Source organism: Silene latifolia, chromosome X (assembly GCF_048544455.1).
Source record: "Silene latifolia isolate original U9 population chromosome X, ASM4854445v1, whole genome shotgun sequence".
Lineage (NCBI taxonomy): Eukaryota > Viridiplantae > Streptophyta > Magnoliopsida > Caryophyllales > Caryophyllaceae > Silene > Silene latifolia.
Window position 1 is genome coordinate 181,206,759 of NC_133537.1, and position 5,946 is coordinate 181,212,704.

Here is a 5,946-nt window from a genome sequence, read left to right on the forward strand (position 1 = left end):
ACAGTCTTCCCTCCTTAAAAAGAACTTCGTCCCCGAAGTTCAACCCATACCCAAAACAAACATACTAACTCGATTAAGACACAACAACGCAACTAAGGACTCAAAACAAAACCCCAACCTATCAAACATGAACTCTTAACACCAACTCCACCAACTAAGCCTACCTCCACAACATGGCTCGCGATATCGTATCAACTACATTATAGTCTGTCTCGACACTAACTCCATACATCACCAACTACCATTCATAGACGCCTCTAGCTCTGTTTCACTAACATATTATCCACTAGAAACTCCAATAACAAGACACTCATAAACATCAAACGGAATGTTACATTCTACTACCCTTAAAAGGAACTTAGTCCTCGAAGTTTACTCACACTCATAACATCATCATCCAATTGTCAACACTATCGAAATATTCTCCCATTCCTAAACATCGAACTACTACAAGCACGACCATGACCTTTTAACAATATCAACCACAATATATACAAATCCATTCTTTATGCTACACCAACATTCTACTTCCAATTATAATACAACATGTACAACCATCAAACACTCTTTGCCACATCCTACTCCTCTTAAGATAAATGTTACATCCTCGTAACTCACTAATACTAGATCCTTAGCTATATCTTCTCATTATCTTCATCACCACCACATGTCAAAGATAACCGCCTATACCCTCACACCTATAACCATTCCTATTTCCAAGGCTCTCTTACTTAAACAGTTCTCATACCTCAACTCATTCTGCACTCCATTTAACCAATACTATAAAATACTTATTATAACCAACACTCCAACTTTTCCACATTACCGCAACACGACATACCTCTCTATATAAGCTATATAAAACTACTATCGCCAAAAGCATAACTCATGATCCACACTTGTTACGTACACTCACACTAGATCCTCAAGTTCTTTTCTTTCATTACTGCAAAACTCATACATAACTTAACATGACACTAACTCCCAACACCCTACACTCACTACCCCAATAAAAGATTATGAACCACTTGCAGCTTTCATATCAGTGCAACAAATGTTCCAAAACTCACTTGCCATTACTATGTCTACCAATGCCTCATCTTAAAACAAGATCAAAATTACTGTAACAACCTCTCACAACTGTGTCCCATCAACAGAATATCGCTATACCATGCCGGCAACAGAAGCATACAAAACTCTCTTCCATATCATACTCTACCCTCACTCCCAAGCTGAAACTTATAAGAAACATCAATAAACAAAACTACCGTCTATCTATCCAAACTGAAACTCACAGGAAACAGCAGCAAACAAAACAACAACTATGTATAACCGGTATGTACTTTCGAAACTCGAATCGTAATCATCCTGCCTACTCCACCACAACCGGTGATGTCATCTCAACACCGCCACCAACAGCCGCAGCGCAGCGCGAAAATACCCGCATCACAACATGACGTACCGTGCCCAGATCACCACCCGAGGCACCACTACCACATCGATAGACATCGCAACTTACACAATCCCATAAACACTGACTCTGTATAACTTCTCGGACAAGAAAACTTTCTCAAAACCACTTTACTAGATCACAACGCAACGCAACATATTATATGGAATGAACAGATAAGAACCTCATGAATATCATCCCCCTATCATATCACGGAATAAACATATATCATGAATACACATACAAGTATAAGTTGCCATGTTAGATCACCCAATCTATCATTTTTTTATATAATTCCTTTAAGTTACCGTACCCAACATGCATTATAGAACATTCAAATAACAATTTATAACTATCACACCATACCACTTGTTGTGAGGTCAGAACCTCACACAACATTTATACACATCATAGACCCATAATCACATCCAACTAGTCAATCCTGAATACGTATGTTACCACCTGATAAAGGTTACCTCTCACCCGAGTTTAACTCGTATGCCCCTCATAACACCTTCTCCCATTCGCATAACCATCACCCCCGCCAAATATAACCATACAGCTAATACTCAACTACTAGCAATTGCCTCCTAAGAACACGTCTTATACTTTCTCACAACCGTACATATCAATCTGGTCTCTACAAAATCAACCTCTTTAGAATGGCCATCTTTCCTATTTATCATCACCCTTAACCACTAGTGACAACACCTCAACACTACCATCATTCGGACATCAAGCCTCTTACACTCATCTCTAAATATCACGGTTTCTTTCCTATCTTTTGTTAACATCCCAAATAACGAACATCAAACCCATCAACAAAAATTACCTTAACATTATTTCCAATTCCATCCTTAATTGTATCGTCACCCAACTCACCACTAAGACCTCATATCGTGCAAATTCTTTACCCCGCTTTTACTTTCCTTAATTCCTCGAAACTCATGATTATCATGTCGTCCTGGGACTCTTATATAACCGTTAACTCAAATCCTCATGATAGTATCGTACATCTCGACGATACCTTACTTTTTGACGTGACCATTATTTGAGCATATTTAGTCCCCGAATTAGCCTCGTCCCTATGCTTTTTAGTGCATATTTGGGTCATTTACTATTATTAGTCCTTCGTTTTGCATATTCTTTGAGGTTTTGTTTCCTTGGTAGGAGAGGAGTGCAAACCTTGCATTTTCATGGCAAAATAGAGCTAAATTGATCGAATCTAATGACCAAGCATCAAAGAGAAGATAAGACTAGAAGGCCTTTGTACATATTGTAGTAGATGGGCAATGATGAAGAAGATCCTTGCATCCCCGACAAAATCCCGGAGGATTATTGGAAGAAGAGAGGAAGAAAAGAAGAAAAGGAAGGCTGGGACGAGATCCGCTCGTTCAACCAGGCAGGACGCCCGTCCAAGACCGCAAGAATCCGAGCGTCTTTACCATAGGGACGCCCGTCCAAAAGCCTCCTAGGGCGCTCATCCAAGCAGCAATCCACCCGTCCAGCCATCTGAGAATCCGCTCGTCCCGACCCTTGGACGCTCGGATTGTGTTACAGACCCACACGTCCTCTTCTTGCTCCATGAAAGATGCGCATATTTTTGAAAGACCGCCAAAAAGGAGACCCGCATCTTTTTCTGAGAGGAGCGATTCCTCAAGGACTTAATCGTCATTTAAGCCCTTAGTAAACCCTAATATGTGTACCTAATCCCCACTATAAATACCCCATTAGTCTTATTAGATTAATCATGTTCTTCTTATGAATCTTTAGTGTAGTTTATATCATTCTAATCTCTCTTTAATCTTGTAATCAACTTTTAATCAAGTCTTAATACAAATCTCATTTCCTTAATTTCATCTTTTGTTCATCTTTTATCTTGGGTAATTGAAGATTATTTGGGTTATTATTGGGAGATTGACAACCTTTCAATCATTTATCAAGTACTTCTATTATTCTTTGCTTTATTTTGGAATCATTATTAGGTATAATTCTCTTAATTCCTTTTAATTATTGTTAATCATCTTCATTTATTCATCATGTTTTGCTTTGTTAATATGATTGACAACCTTGTTAACATGTTAAACTTGATAATGAGTGAGTAGTTTCCTTAACTAGGGTTAATGGGTAATTAGGAGAAACCAACATGGGGGATGATTTATGCTTAATTTAATATGTTTTCATAATTTATTTGCTTGCTTGTTGTGATCTCAACTTATGCACATGTTATGTTTGATGAAATGCGAGCCTATGAATCCTTGCATTTTTTACCCATCACTTACCTTTTCAATGAGACTTGTAAGACATAAACCAACTCGAGTCTCATTAGACCATGCATATAGTTAGGTAGGGAGGATTAAGTCGACTTGTAGGTGTTGTACAATCTAATCGATTCGGCTCCGGGACCCAAACCTTCCTAGGATTGTATGATATAAACCAACTCGATCCTATCACAACAATAATTGCTTGCTTATAATTTGAGAATATGTTTGTATGATCAATTCCCATGCATCCCCTATGACCCCATGACACCCTAGTGCTTTTAATCAATTGTTTACATCTCATTTTAATCATCTTGCTTGTTTACTTTTATTGCTATTTAATTTAGTGATCTTCTTATCTCAACCCAAATCGTGACACCCCTAGACACCGCTACTTGCAATCGAAAATCCTGTATCAATACCCGTCCCTTGGGATCCGACCTTTACTTACCTCTTTACTAATAGTATAGTTGTTTGTGGAGTTATAAATATTGTATTGGTCTAGGTGCTCCTAACGACAAGTAACCGAAAATTAAGCTCCAAGTGAGTCCGACCAAAAATGCCGCCGTTGCCGGGGACGGTGTTAACTTGATTTGATTTTCTTAGATTGTTATTAGTTGTGTCTTTCTTTGCCTTGGGGAAGTAAAACTCCTCAAGGTTTGTTCTAATTGTTTTCAAGTTGTATGATATTTTGCATGTCTAGAAGATCACAAGGTAACTTGTTACCCATTGATCACGAGATTGAAAGGACCTTGACAACCAATAGAAGGCTTGCTAGAAACACTTTGAGAGGAATTGGTGAGGTTGTAGATATTCATTATCTTGGGTTCATCAACCCTTTTGCAAGAGAAGGTGAGGAGAACCCAACACAAAATCAACCACCAAATCAATCACAAAATCAACCCACAATGTCTAAATTTTCATCACATTCCGTACCAACCGAGGAGAACCTACCCAATGGAACTCCCACACCACAACACTTAACCGGAAATTTCATTGCTAAATCCACATTTATCTAATTAGTCAAAAGAAGCCAATTTGGGGGGATGCCTACTGAAGACCCTCATTCCCATATGGAAACTTTTTGTGACTATTGTGACGCGATTTCACAAACCGGTGTGACTCAAGACCAAATTCGATGGGTCTTATTCCCTTTTTCTCTAATTGGCACCGCAAAACAATGGTTGAAAAGCCTTGATAAAGTTACTCTTGGAATTGACTCTTGGAAGAAGTTGGCTCTAGCTTTCTACAAAAAATTCTACCCTCCGGAAAAGACTAATATGCTAAGAGCTCAAATTACGGGTTTTAAGCAAAGGGATGAAGAATCTTTGTATGAAGCTTGGGAGCGGTTCAAAGGAATTTATCGCTCATGTCCCCATCATGGACTTAGCGAGTGGTTCTTGGTACAACAATTTTGGAACGGTCTTTATGAAGACTCAAGAAACATTCTCAACATGGGATCAAATGTATGTTCACCAAAGTTGACGATAATCAAACTTGGAACAAGATTGAGGAAATGGCGGTCCATAATTCACAATATAGTAGACCTCGCAAGGCTACTAGAGGAGGAAAGCATGAAGTGGACTCTATTACTCAATTGGGTGCTCAACTTAGTACTCATATTGATACCTGTGGACAACGCCCGCGGGAACTGCGTCCGCGGGATCCACAATAGGCATTATCGACTCGAGGTTCTTTCGAATCGAATTAAGACAAATTAGAGTCGCCACCAAGTTTTTTGGGAACTTGGAACCGTTCAAGTCAACTTTACACCTTTCATCGAAAAGCATAAAGCTAATCGACTAAGAGTGATTAAAGAAAAGACTTGTACCCTACATCACTCGATTTGAATGACTCTCGTAATCCAATGGTATTTAGACGGATCCACAAACCATAGATCTTGAGTAAGGGGTGAGGGTACGTGTTAGGAAGCCCATAAGGACACCTAACCCCGCCCGTCAATAACGGCCTCTACTAACTCAAGTGTCGGATTTCAAACAAGGTCATAGCTACTACAATATATGATATGCAAACATCGTTTTAAAACCCTAACATGTGAAGCTTCTATGTTGATTTAGATGCAACTAAACTAACTTTGTCAAAGTTGTAATTTAGCATGTGGGTTGATTGATCTAACAACATACAAAACAAAGCAAACAAGGCTTAGGGGGAATGGGGGAGCCGTTAGGATCTATCCTATTACAACCCAGGCATTTCATGCCGACACAACGAGAA

At 39.0% G+C, this 5,946-nt stretch overlaps 1 non-coding gene across 1 annotated transcript; it reads right to left on the reverse strand.

The window, feature by feature from the left end:
• Positions 1-4,991: 4,991 nt before the first annotated feature.
• LOC141623997 (small nucleolar RNA R71) lies at positions 4,992-5,098 on the reverse strand. The gene has a single exon (XR_012533809.1). It is a non-coding gene; the product is annotated as a small nucleolar RNA R71 (small nucleolar RNA).
• Between the last annotated feature and the right edge of the window lie 848 nt (positions 5,099-5,946).